Source organism: Malaclemys terrapin, chromosome 3 (assembly GCF_027887155.1).
Source record: "Malaclemys terrapin pileata isolate rMalTer1 chromosome 3, rMalTer1.hap1, whole genome shotgun sequence".
NCBI lineage: Eukaryota > Metazoa > Chordata > Testudines > Emydidae > Malaclemys > Malaclemys terrapin.
In genome coordinates, this window is record NC_071507.1 from 95,100,485 (window position 1) to 95,115,125 (window position 14,641).

At 40.0% G+C, this 14,641-nt stretch overlaps 1 long non-coding RNA gene across 1 annotated transcript; it reads right to left on the minus strand.

The window, feature by feature from the left end:
• Positions 1–679: 679 nt before the first annotated feature.
• LOC128834689 (uncharacterized) lies at positions 680–12,089 on the minus strand. Its single transcript, XR_008444469.1, has 3 exons — positions 12,023–12,089; positions 4,376–4,537; positions 680–2,134 (listed from the first exon to the last, which is right to left on the minus strand). It is a non-coding gene; the product is annotated as an uncharacterized LOC128834689 (long non-coding RNA).
• Positions 12,090–14,641: the final 2,552 nt, after the last annotated feature.

Here is a 14,641-nt window from a genome sequence, read left to right on the forward strand (position 1 = left end):
TCCCCCCTCCCCCGGCAGAGCAGAGCGAGCGGCTGGGAGGGCTGCAGGAAAGTCCCGGGCTGGACTCCGGAGCAGCTGGAGAGGAGCCGGATCCGCCCTGCATTCTGAGCAAGTGTCTCAGCACAAAGTGCAGCCCTCCCCTTTTGCAACTGGGAGCGGTTTCTGCCATGCAGCGTAGCAAAACGGGAGCGAGAGCACTTTGTGCTGATACAAGGGCAGCTCTCCCCTGCAGCCCGGTCCGGCAGCACTGTGCAGGGCCAGGGACCGGGTTTTGTTGTGCTGGGGAGCGCAGCCACGTGTCCGGCTGGCACAGAGCCCAACACCCTGTTCTGAGCAGCAGGGTAAGGGGGCCAGGGGGCAGGAGAAGGGGCAGGAAGGTTCTGGAGGTGGCAGTCAAGAAATGGGGGGGGGGGCTTTTTGGGGGGAGTGGAGAAAGTTTTGGGCAGTCAGGGTACAGGTAGGGGGTAGGGTCCTGGGGGGCAGTTGGGGGGGTCTTAGGAGGGGGCAGTTAGGGGACAAGGAACAGGGAGTCTTAGATAGGGGGTGGAGTCCTGGGGGGCAGTTAGGAGCAGGGGTCCCAGGAGGGGGCAGTCAGGGGACAAGGAACGGGGGGAGGGTTGGAGGTTCTGGGGGGGCGGGAAGTGGGAGGGGCAGGGGCGGGGCTAGGGCGGGGCTCCTCCCGTCCTCTTTTTTGCTTGCTGAAATATGGTAACCCTACTAACATACTAGGTTATGACAGGTAGTCATTTCTAGCACTGTTCTTCTAGCTTTCTAGAATAAAAATGTATGTGCAGCTGCTAAGCAGTATGCAAAGAATCTAAATACAGTTGGGGCGGATAGTGCTGTAAGTAGATTGGTTGCAAATCTGTGATTGTTACAACCTGCATGGCAGCTGAATGAAATATTTGAGCTCTGTATGCTGTTGCAGTACTTTCCGAAAGACAAGTATGGGCATGTTTGTTTACTAGACGGTGTTGGATTTTCTGCCCTTTGACAGATTAAGAAATACTGCTTTTCCCAGGATAGGGAAAATGATATCAAAAGAAAGAATTACAGGAAAAGCCCTGAATTTGAAAAAGCATTTGAATACAGTAATTGTCATTAGTGCTGGAATTGTAATTACCGGTAAGTTGATGAAAAAGTGGATTCTGTACAAACTTGTGAGACATAATACCTGATTGATAGCCAATAGTAAAATAGCACTGTTAATAATAAAGAACCAGGTTCTCCTAGATTCTTACTCATGTAAGTAGTCCCACTGAAGTCAGTGGAACTTGTGTAAGAAGTAGTCTAAAGATGGAAGAATTTAGCTCAGTATTAGTAAAATGCTATGAATATCTCTGTTCTGTTACGAGTAGTTGGATTCTGGTCAGCCCCGAGCTGTAGGGTCAAGTCAAGCACAGCGTTCTTAACAACGATGTTCAAGGCATGAAAACCTTCAGAAAGTTGAGTTATTTTGCAGTCTTCAACAATATGTGTCATAATCCTCTTCACGAGACATGTAGAAAACCAGATTTATAACTAATCATATAGGAAGTCTGCTCAGTAGTGAACTTACTCTGGTGACTAGGACCAGGACTTTTTCTGAAACAAACAAACAAGCAAACAAACCAACCCTGTCACCATTTCCATGGAGATTGTGGCTATGACAGACATACACAGCCTTACCGAGAAGCTACAGGAGAACAGAGCTAATTCAGTATTTTATTTGAGCAAATACTTGCAGAAAAATGTCAGCGTTATTTGACAGTTGTAATAATCAGAAAATTAAAATGCAACATGTAAATATTAATTTGCAAAGTGGCATGTAGTTTGGTTTGTCTCTGTTATCACAGCAATTTGCCTCACCTATATTTAAAGGTGTTAAAGAAATTTCAGAATTACAGAAAATTGAAATACTTGCCAAATTGCTGCTATGCTCCAAAAATGCTGATCATTTTTGCAAATCTAATTCACTTTCTGCTGCTATTAGCCAAGGCCATGGTTGCAATACCTGGATAACAACTGTGGTTATATAGATAGTATCTCTAACACAGGAAGTGGAGTAAAATCATTTTGTCATTCTGCTTACTGATGTCATCACATCCTTCTGCAGTGCCAGTTTATAAAGAACTCCTTTATCATTTCATGATTCCTGCATAAAAATAATATAAATGGTTAGGCGTTGTCATTTATTATAAAGATGTTGATAAATAAAAAAGCCATTGCTATCATTTTTTCACTGATATAGTTTTTTGCTCGAGCTGCATTAAACTCCTTGTATAAGGAGTTACCTATCAGCTACTATTGGTAAGGCACTTATAATGTTATAACTAATAATGTTATATTGCATCCAAAAAACCTATGTTAAAAGAACATTAAGATTGCAAAATTAAGCATTCAAATGTTAGGAAATGCTAGAATGAAGGGTTCAAAGTCCTGTGAAAAATGTAATACATGTGACCATGTAATAAACTAATACATACACACATACTACTTTGATTTGAGTGCTTGACTTTGCAACCTGAGTGTTTTCTTATTATATTTTAAAGTAATTTCCTAGACTTTTAAAACTTAAACTTTGAAAACATAAAAATGTCATCTTGTGGAACCATACTGTTCCTCTCACCCAGATGGTGAATCAGCAGGATTGGGATCTTTATACCCACAGTACAGTGCTCTGCCACTTGAACTAATAGTGGAGTAACCTGCCACTAGAGGGGAATAGAGTGTTATTTAGTGGTTAAAATATTTCAATCCCAGTTTCTTCCTGTCCCCTTTTTCTTCTATTCTCACCTCCTCAGTCCTGTTATCCCCTTCTGCCCTGTGTCTAACTCATCCCCTAGCCTCACCCACTGCTTCTATCTTTCCACCCAGCCCCTGCCCCTGCTCCCCCTCTGTTCCTGTCTTCCCTCGTCTGCTCCTGCTTCCCTTCACTGTGTTCATAGCCTCACCATCTTCTGCCCCCTCTGCTCATTTCCCCGTTCCCCAGCTTGGTGGAGATGGTGCATATGTAGTCTCATCACCACGTAGGAACATTGAGGAGATGGAGCATGCTCAGTGTCTACAGAATCTTTGGAGAATTTAGCTACCAAACTCTAAGATATCTCTACTGAGCATGTGCAAACTGAGATTTTTCAGAATCTTATAACTTGGCTGAATTTGGGCTGATATTAAAGGGACAGCAAATGGCACATTCCTGACATTACAGTGATCAGCCTGCCAAATTTCAAGTCTCTGTTCTTATGCGAGGGAATGCTAGAGTTTCTTAAAGAAACAGTTGCAAGAATTTTTATACGTTACAAACTAACGTATTTTACCCTAACCTCTTTTTACCCAACTGAACCGTTTTAGTTGAAACTTTTGTATATATCAGGGGGTAGCCGTGTTAGTCTGTATCTACAAAAACAACAAGGAGTCTGGTGGCACCTTAAAGACTAACAGATTTATTTGGGCATAAGCTTTCGGGAGTAAAAACCTCACTTCTTCGGATGCATAGAGTGAAAGTTACAGATGCAGGCATTATATACTGACACATGGAGAGCAGGGAGTTACTTCACAAGTGGAGAACCAGTGTTGACAGAGCCAATTCAATCAGGGTGGATGTAGTCCACTCCCAATAATAGATGAGGAGGTGTCAATTCCAGGAGAGGAAAAGCTGCTTCTGTAGTGAGCCAGCCACTCCCAGTCCCTATTCAAGCCCAGATGGCTGGCTCACTACAGAAGCAGCTTTTCCTCTCCTGGAATTGACACCTCCTCATCTATTATTGGGAGTGGACTACATCCACCCTGATTGAATTGGCTCTGTCAACACTGGTTCTCCACTTGTGAAGTAACTCCCTGCTCTCCATGTGTCAGTATATAATGCCTGCATCTGTAACTTTCACTCTATGCATCCGAAGAAGTGAGGTTTTTACTCCCGAAAGCTTATGCCCAAATAAATCTGTTAGTCTTTAAGGTGCCACCAGACTCCTTGTTGTTTTTATATATATGTTAGCCTGAAGCAGACATCTGGCATGAAAAATTTCAACCCAAATGGTTTAAATTTAGCAAAGTTCAAGATGGCAATTACACTGATCTGTCTGAAATGAGTAAACCTCTGGAATTTTGTCTGCCAATTAGGACATTCAGCTAATGGATATCTGTGTGGTGGCACCTTCATTTTCTTATTGTTCGAATAGAATAAAAGTATGATAGGTAATATCAAAAGAAAAAATGGCTGTTAAAAAGGGAGATTCCAAATAAATGTGGTCTGATTCTCCTCTGACTTATGTTGGATTTACACCAGATAACTTCATAGACTTCAGTGGAGTTATTCCTGATGTGCACCAATGTAACTGAGATCAGAATCAGGCCCGTACTGTATGCTTAGTAGAATTATTTATTAAAAAGATACCTGTGGGTTTGCTTTGCTCTCACAACAATGTAGACCAGGAGCCATTTTAATGAAGTAGATGGAGTTACAGCAGTATGAGATCAGGCCAGGCTTTTAAGTGTTCAATATGACAGCATTAGGACACTTTGCATAAAAATGCCTTCTGGGATGTCATGGAATACACTAACACAGAAAAAGAACAGACATGCACTAGACATAATGAAAATGAAAGACCAAATACTGTTCTCAGCAGAATGTCAGACGGTGTCCTACATATTTAGTATTAGCTCCAAAGAAAGACTTAAATTAGTATTCTTATTAGTTTACTGTAATATTTGTAAATTCAAACAAATAAATGACATGCTTAGTTGTTGGATAGTACGTGATCTTTATGGTGCGGAAAAAGAGAAATTAGATAAAAATGAAAGTACCGTGTTACCCTACTTTATTTCTTAGAGTTCAGAACATACAAGAACCCAAAATAGAGAGCGAAAACAGGCTGCTCCACTAAGGCAGTGTGGCACAACTCACCCCACCTTCCTTTAAGCTCGCTGTTTCCAGAATGACTGTACTTGCATGCTTTGTTACAGAGATCTCTAGCCCGCAATCAGGACCTGGACACCTCTTCAGTGCCCATAAAGTGATAGCTTGCAATTCCAATGCAGCTTTCAAAACAACATACCACTCCCTTGTAAATTCCTTGATTAGTAAACACAATAATAAAAGAAAAAACACAAGTTTAACCTTAAGATAGGCCTGCAATTTTGTTGTAGCTGGTGGTATCTGCCAGGAAGGGAAAGTGACACCTGACTTTTGTCTGTTCCTTATTGATTGGATCGCCCTGAAAAGGAGCATTTTCTGTTACCATGTTCTCAGCCTCCTCTGGCCAGGCCAGCAAAACTCATAAACATTGTGCCCCATGTGTAATGGTGCTACTGTGCTGATTACAAATCCCTATTGAAACCGTAACTAGCCATCTAGTGCTCACTATCATTGCCATTACAATTTTTAGTAGTAATCAACCTATTCTTGCACCTGACCCCTACCCAGTGTATTTCCCCTTTGCATTGCTCCAGCAGAACAAAGTTGTTTTAAAGGGCAGCTTGGGATTTTCCTTTTGAGAATTCCCCAGTGGCATGTAGCCAGGGTACTGAACTCTGTGTCACCCACTCTCCCCTTCCATAGAGGAGGTGAGTCAGGGACAGATTAGGGGCAGGAGGGAGCATGAATAGTGCATGCAACACTCTGGTTACTATGAAAATACCATTCAACATAACAAACAAGCTTTTAATAAATAGTTTGATACTTCTTGTTTAAGTGTTTGGAGTCTTGTTTATTTCACCAGACTACAGACAGTCCCATTACCATATCCTTGGGGGATGCAACCCCTCTAAGGGGTCATGAGTAGGTCTAGGGGGTTGTGATCACTCTCCTTTTTTTATGGCTATTTGGAAGGGGGGGGTCCCAACATTTATTTTCCCTTGTGACAGTTGCTCTTGTTGAAGTGTAGCCTATTAATTTCTCATTGACCTTAGTTCTTTGCAATGTGTAGACCTTAGTGTCTTTTTGGCAGGAGGAGAAGGATTTCATTGTCTTGCCCATGGTTTTCAATTTTGTTTAAAATATTCAGGTTACCCCTGTTGTTTATGTTTCAGTCTGCAGTTATCTTTTCTCAACCATGTACCAATATTTTCTTCCAGAGTCATTTTTTCTTATGTGTATCAGTCCCTTAGCTTAAGAACCCTCCGTATTCTCTAAATACTTTGTCTAAATCCGGGTCCCATTAATGGCAATGGCAAAACTCCCATTGACTCTAGTGGAGCCAGGATTTCACTCACTGTCTCTATGCTTCACCAGTACAGTTCCTGATCCTACACTTCTTACTCAGGCAAACCTTGCATTGAGGGTGTGGGAAAGCTTTGCTGATTAAAGAACTAGTAAAAACTGTTGGATTTGGTAAGTACTGCGTTCAATATAGTGCACAGCACACCCATCACATGCTTCTTAGGGAGATTCAAGATGTTCTTGTTTTCTTTTTCTTTTTAGAGTCTATGATGGATGTTGTTTTATTTATTGTATGTTTGGGTGATGGCTATGGGATTTTGTTTTGCTTTCATTGGTTTTGCACCTGCTCTGTATACAATCATTATAATCTCTGGCTTTGCTTAAAACATATTTGATTACATTTTGTTAGGCACCCAGATGTCTTAGGCCCTATAAGTAATTATGCATTGCTATTGTTGTTTTCAGTTATACTTCTTCAGCAGAGAAACATGTCCCTAAACAAGGACACTGTATTATATAAATTAGTACTTTCACAGTGAAACAAACTGTGGCTGTGGACATACTAAAACTAAACCTTATGTAGTTTCACATTTTTGCCACTTACAAAAAAACACTGTCTCCAGTTACAAATAGCAAAATGTAAACTGAGAGAGGTTAAGAGATTTGACTAAGATTACTCAGCTAGGGCCCAATCCAACTTTTGTTGAAGTCAATAGAAATACTCCCATTCATTTCAATGGGAGTTGATTGGTTCCTATATTAATGTCAGAGCCTGGATTAGTCCCAAGTCTCCTGACTTGCATTCCTGTACCAAAATTACCAGACCTCAGTACCTCTCTGGAAGTTACTTAACTTCTCTGCATCTGACTCTCCAGTGCCCCCAGCCACAATGGGATTACCTCCAGCATTCTTTACCCCATCCTTCTTCCCATGTTGGAGGCCTGGAGGAAGCAGAAGGCATTCAGGCCAACTCACCTAGAATTCTGCCTCGTAGCTCAAAGGGCTCTTTTCTAAATTCTTGCTCCAAGCACCATGAAAGCATGACTGTTTCATTCACAATTCACTTCTCAGTAAGGAAATGCCCAAGGGATAGAGATCACAAAACACACTCTAAATTAAATGTGTTTAGGGCTGGATTGTACCTTTAGATGTAATCCTGCATAAAGGCCTGTATGTTTTTGTACTGCCTGAGAAGAAGCCTTGAGAAAAGACTGTGAAAATCATAATTCCTTCCCTGCTTTGCCCTTTCCCCCCAAATCCTTTGCTGCCGTAGAGAAAAAATGATGAGTAGCAGGGCTAATAAGCCTTTTTATTATATCAGTCAGTTACCCACAATGACCTTGTTGTTTTCTTAAGACGAGTTGCCTTGTGTCATTAAAGATTAACATATCATGTTGTTGGCTTTTAAGGGAGAAGGAGAAGAATTATTTGCTTCCAGGCCCTATTCTCCCTCCTCCACTATTTACTATTTCCCCTGTCACCTCAGTTCCTCCGCTGATTTCATTGCCCCCCCAGCATTTGGTTCCCAGTCTCCACTCCCCATGCACCCCTCAGTTTCTCTCACCAGCTTCCAGTCCCAGTTCTCCCCCTCCTCAAAGCCCCCAACCTCCAGTCTCCTTGCCTAACCCAGCCTTGGCTCCCAGTATCCTGGCCCAACCAGTCCCAGTCTCCCCCTCCAATTTCCAGTCAAGTTCCTCTCCCACCCCTTCCAGTCCCAGTCTCACCACACTCTTTTCCTCAATCTACTTCTTTCCCTCTCCCCAGTTCAGCTTTTGTCCTGTCCACATTTGAATCAGAAAGCTATCTTCTCCATGCTGCCTTGGTGCTAGAGTGGGGTTGTGTGTGTGTGTGTGTGTGTGTGTGTGTTATTGAGAACAGAGGCAACAGGCTCTCTGTCTCAGTTCCAGTGCCTGGCTCCAGTCTGTCACAGATCAGCTTTCAGAGGGAAATCCTTCTGTGCCCCCCTAGCTGTGGGCTTGGAGCATGCTTAGTCACTCTGTGGTGATGACATATGCACTGTATGATCAGCACTAGTAGCGATGAGAAGATGGAATATGCTCCGTGAGATTGGAGTCTTCAACCTCTACTGAGCATGTGCAAACTGCAAATTTCAAAGGCTTATTACTTAGCCACATTTTTATGGGGAAGGCAGAAAGCACATCCCTGACAGAAAAGTCAACCACTGCCACATTTTAGATTTCTACTCCAAAGTATAGGGGGCAATAGAACATTTAAAAGAAAAGGTCTTGAGAATTTTTTAACATGGGCAAAATTATATCTATTTTTTCAAGCCTCATTCTCTGATATGGCTGAACCATTTTGGCTGAAAATTTTATATATATGAGGCAGACACCTGGCATGGAAAAGTTAAGCCTAAATTGTTAAAGTTTAGCAAAGTTGTAAAGCAACTGAAAACAGCATCTTTTAATGGGAAGTGTCAGGGAATTTTAATAACATGTAGGTCCAACAGCCATGCCTATAGTAACAGGTATGGTACAAGGCAATGAGATACAAATATATGAATAAAAAGTGTAAAAAACAAAACAAAATAGGCATGAAGGTGAGGACAATGACAATCTAAAATTAAAAGAGAGTTTTGACATACCTATATCACATATGCATGTATACATCTACATCTATATATCGTTACCTACATGAGTAGGCAAAAAGTACTGTACTTTTCTAGAAGTCTTGGTAAAACATTGCATCTAATAAATCACCACTGCTTTTATATCTCAACCACAACTCCTTCTCTCAGGAAGAACTGGTTATAACAGAAAACAGAACAATATTGAGCAACTATGTAGCCTTCCAACTCTTTACCTTACTGTAACAAAATCTTCCATAAATATCCAGGTTTCATTAAGACTAATCAAAACATGAGCATATATTGTATCTCAATACCTCATCATGGAAAAGAAACAGAAATTCAGTTTCTCACATTTAGATTGTAAGCGTCAGGCAGTTCTTCTGTTGAATTGCCACCATTGCTCAGGCAGGGCACTGGCTCCCTCCTATTTAATTCATCCAGGGAAATGTACTGTGCCTGACACATATTCAGACTATTTAAGAAATGAGATGCTTTCAACCAAGTATTTGTATGTTAATTTCAAAGATGTTCCCAGTGAGGTGAGGAACCCTCCCCCCCCAGCCCTGTCAGAACTTAAGAGTTCCTAGACAGTATTTCCAGTGCAGCTTTCACTTAAAAAGCTGATTGACAAGAGTGGTACCTAATCAGTGAACAGAATTTTCCAAAAATTACACAAGATAAGTCACTTTTCCAGGGCTCTAAAGATAGATGTTGTGATAGCCACCAAGATAACTATGATCCTACTAGAATTTGGGTTGGAGATCAGGCTGTGTGCCCAATTTAACTTTGTTTCGGCATTGACATCATGGAACATTGTACATGCTGCAGTTTATATTCCTACCTGATGTCCGTTTGGCAACTCATTTTTCTCTCCACAAGCTATGCTGATGAGTTTCATTGTAGAACTCTGTGGGATCTGTGATTGGATGCCAGAAAGCTAGTGCTGCTTTAACCTTTTTACCATTCTTCATTTACTTTTCCTTTAATTTGAAGGTGTTTTTGTGATTTTGCTGAGCTGTTTTTAATTGCCCATTGTGTTTCTGTAACTGCTCAGAATTTATAAGCAGCATAAAGAAAAGTTCCACAAAAATGAATGGAGTTGATTGTATTGTTAAAAGTTCCAAAGAATTATGTTTTCAATTTATTTGTTATGGATCCAAATTGAAACCCTTTCTCATGTGAGTAATCCTGGAGATTTCAATGGGATCATTCTTGGGAGTGACAATTAGTTGCGTAAGGGTTTCTGTATTGTGCTATGTGGGTGTTTCTCTCTACAGTTATGGTGATTGTAAAAAGAGTTATAAACTATGTCGATTTGACTATGGGCTTGCTGGGAGCTGTTGTTCTCAGGGAGCAAAAATTATGTTGGTAATACAGCATTTGAACACAGTTTTAAAGACACATACGAGGTGGAAGATTAAATCTAGTAGCTCAAGGTAAATAGGAAAGATGTGGGTGAGGGTTCCACCCCTGAGGTCTGTGGACAATGCTTTGGTGAAAAGGGAATTCTCTTGCCCTTTTTGTCAATTTCATGGATGCCCTCAGGGCTCTGAATAGCAGCCATGACATTGACTATAGTTTTCTTGTATTTTTAAATAAATTGTATATTCTACAGCAGGGGTTGGCAACGTTTGGCACGCGGCTCGCCAGGGTAAGCACCCTGGCGGGCCGGGCCAGTTTATTTACTGCTGACGCATGCCTGGTCCCCAAGCTTTAAGCCCTGCAATCGCTGCAAATGGCCTATGCCCGTCAGCGATCCACATACCAGCTGCCTAAGGTACTTAGGCGAAGGGCACATAAGTGACAAGTGCCATATCTGCAAGTCCTTTAAACATAGGGGTTTCTGGCATTTGCGTACAGATACAAATGTACAGACTTCAAATTCCACATACTGCCTTTTATCCCTTCCTTAGTTCTACCAACTTCTGCTGCCCTGGATTGAGGATCCAGACCATATTTTTTACCCCCTGGGTAGTATTTTTTATAATAATGCTATTTTATGGTTTTCCCTTGCTTTTTGCATCTGTAATGTGATGTGAGATGTTCAGGATGGGCACAGAGAAATAAACAATTCTTGGAAAACTAGCCATTGTAGGATATTTAATCATAGTGATCCTTCTCTGCTTGCCTTGTTCAAGCAGAGTAATATGTTATTTAGTGAGCAGTCTCATCGATTCCCCCCTTGGGACTACTCACTGAGTAAGATACTTCTCAGCCTAAGTAAGAATAGCATAATTGGGACAATTATAATTTAGTAAATGAATTTTAAAAATGTTTAACATAGTAGCATGTTATTTAGAACATTAATTCCGTTTGGAACCCTGTTCTGAATGGCTGTAAATAATCATTTGCTACAGTTGAAGATATCATATATTTTTTAATCACCTGACATTCTTTTGTGTTACTGAGTTGTTGTAATAAATTCTCAAAAAATTCTTTCACATGCATGTAGCTTCAGTATACTACAGTCCATTCTCTAAAAGAGCTTGCAATCTAAGGCCCTCATCTAGCATACACTTAAGCATGTGCGTAACTTTACACATGACTAATTCATTGAAGTCAGTGGGATAGCTCACATGCATAAAGTTACACATGTTCTTAAGTGTTGGTAGGATCAAGGTTCAAGAAACTCTTCTGATTACTTTGGGCAAGATTGTGAATCCCTTGCTCACATTGGTAAGCAGTTATTCAGAGCAGTAGTCCCACTGACTTCAAAAGGATTTCATGTGCAAATAAATGATTCATAATTTAGCCCTGTCAAGGTTCCTTCCACACTCTGAACTTTAGGGTATAGATGTGGGGACCTGCATGAGAAGCTCTAAGCTCAATTAATAGCTTAGATCTGGTCTGGTTGCCACCACTCCCAAGCACTAATTCCCTTCCCTGGGTAGTCTTGAGAGACTCTTCACCAATTCCCTGGTGAACACAGATCCAACCCCTTGGACCTTAAAACAAGCAGAAATTAACCATCCCCCTTCCTTTCTCCCACCAACTCCTGGTGGACCCGGATCCAACCCCCTTGGATCTTAAAACAAGGAAAAAATCAATCAGGTATTAAGAAAAAGGCTTTTAATTAAAGAAAAGAAAGGTAAAAGAAAACCCTCTGGGAGAGATTAGCATACCAGCTACTCTCACAGACAACAGATTCCAAACACAGAGGATGCTCCCCAGGCAAACCCTTAGTTACACACAAAAAAATACCCAAATACCAAATTTGACTATTGCTCTAATTGCAAAAGACAGGTTACAAAGAAATAAACATAAACCTATTTATTTCCTTCACTAATACTCACTACTTAATAAGAGGCTGAATTCTGGAGCTTTCCCACTCTGGTCCAAAGTGAAACTCACACAGACAAAGGGAACTTCCCTCCTCCCTTTTTAACCATCTTGTCCTCCCATTGGTTCCTCTGGTCAGGTGTCAGCTAGGCTAGGTGAACTTCTTAACCCTTTACGGGTAAAAGAGGCATTAACCCTTAACTATCTGTTTATGACAAGCCCTCAGTTTTTTGAATGTGCTCTAACTTCTCATACTCTTCCTGTGTCCAGAAGAACTGTATTCTTTCCTCTGGGTACATGTTAATGGAACATCATGCCTCTATTATGTTGTAACTATTGCAATGTGTTCTCAAGAGAACTTTGGAAGTCATCCAGACTATCCACGGAATAAATAAAAAACATTGTACATTGTATAAATCATAAGTTAAAACTACTCATACAGTAGTTTTGGTTGGAAAGCATAATCTGCTTGAAGTGATGCCATGACGTTATGATTTTAGTGAGTTCTCTTTTACTTGTTGATAAGAATAAGCCCTTTTAAATAATAGTTTTCATTTCATTTAATTTTGGCCATTTTATTATAAAAATCACTGAGCTTTGATTGCAGAAAATGTCTCTTTAGAACAGACATGTTTTTCTATTAGTGCAAGAATAGGTAATATACACTGTTGTTTTCAACAAAATATTTAAAAGTGAATGTAATTATTATAACATTATCTAGAGTATTTTGGTAGTTATTAAAATGAAAAATCAGAAGCAAAATAGAAGCTCTTTATAACTCTGACATGGAACTTGTTTCTAAAGTGGTTCTTTCTTGATTATTGTTAAAATGTTAGAAAAATTGTTTTACAAATATGACACAAGCAAAATATTTAATTAGACTATATAAAGTGTTTGCAAATATTTTATTATTTTATTAGATCTAAATGTTGCTTTGTTTGCTGTTTTGAAATTACTCTTAATGATACTTTTTTCTCCTCTATGAAGCCTACTTAATATATCATACTTTTTTATATAACTTTTTGGAGATGTTTATTCCGAAGTAGAGAATCTTTCTGGTGATTGCATTGCCAACAGAAATGTAGAAATACTATGCAATATGCTAACAGAACAATATTTTTTTTCTCTTGTCCTCATTACTGATAGCCTATGCCTGGGATGCTTTTTTTACTGACAAACTTTGGTACTGTACATTTCAAAGATTCTTCTTCTATTCTTATTTGTCTAAAATAATATTTGTAGTGATGTAATACTGTTTAAATAGGAAATTTATAAAAATCACATTTTTCCGCCCTTTGTCCCAAAGTTGTATGAAAATCTCTTGGCATTTGTGCAATAGTTGGAATCTGAGGAGCAGAGAAGCTGGTAGGGAGGCAGAGGAGAATAAAAAAGGATAATGATGGAAATGTCTGTACAGTGGGGTTGCTATAGCAATGCCTGGAGGATAATTCTACTGGGCTGCTTAGAGGTTTCCTTGGTAAAGGCCTGTGTTTCATTTAGCTTCTGATTCTGATTGAATTAGGGCATCTCCAAACTACAGAAGTCAATATAACTGGTGAAATATGACTGAAAATAAAATAAAACCTATGTATTATCTTATTTATTTAGGGATTCTCCTCCCCCCAGTGTCCCATATTGAATGATGATATTTGTTTAATGGTGTTTAAAAGAAAAAGTATTCTGTGTAATGGCATAAGAATGTACACTTGCAGTATTTTCATATGGTAGTTATCAGTACTGGTCACTAAAAATGATTACGGGTCAGTGAGTATTCCTATGACTTCAATGGGAATACTGATATGAGGAAAGATGGAAATGTCTGCAGGATCCTATAGACCTTATTCAAGCAAAACTCCCATTTGAGTCCATATGAGTATTGCTTGAATAAGGACGGTAAGAGTGGGCACTGAATATGAGTGTAGTGTTATTACTGTGAGCTAGCTTCATAATATCAGTGGAGCTGGTGCCTTTTTGACATAGATTTGGTAGCAGTCTCATAAGATTAAGATGTAACCATTAGGCTGACTAAGTTTTCATTTTTGAGATAGATGTATTTTGTAAGGAATTTGCAGAGATGTGAGGTTTAGGATGAAATCCTGACTTCAGTGAAATCAATGATAAAACTCACATTGACTTCAGTGAAGCCAGGATTTTGCCTTTAATGCTCAAGTATTCATGGCATCCCAAAGAGCAGTCTCAAAATCTGTTAGTCACACTCCTTAAGGGTTCATGTCTCCTGTGGTCTATTAACACATGGTGCGAGGTTTTCATATCCTGTGTTGAACCTTGTAATTTGGAAATCATGTTCTGGAATGGGGGATATTTTGGACCCCAAAGTGTCAGTTTGACTGATGTAAAAATCTCTTGTTCCTGAGCGATTAGAAGTTTGTTGTGATGAAAACAACTCTACATCAGGCTGGATAGCACTACTTTGGTTATGATTATTCAAGGTTTTCAGTACAAACCCCTATTTTCAGTTCAGAAAAAAGAAGTGTCTCCTGTAGAAACCTGCATGGACCTCGGAGGGAGTGTGGCACATGAAACACCTTCTTCTTTGCTGCTCCTTACTTCTGGAACACTCACCATAAACTCGAGTGGCAAGCAATCTCCTGCTCCTCTTCAAAACATGCTTC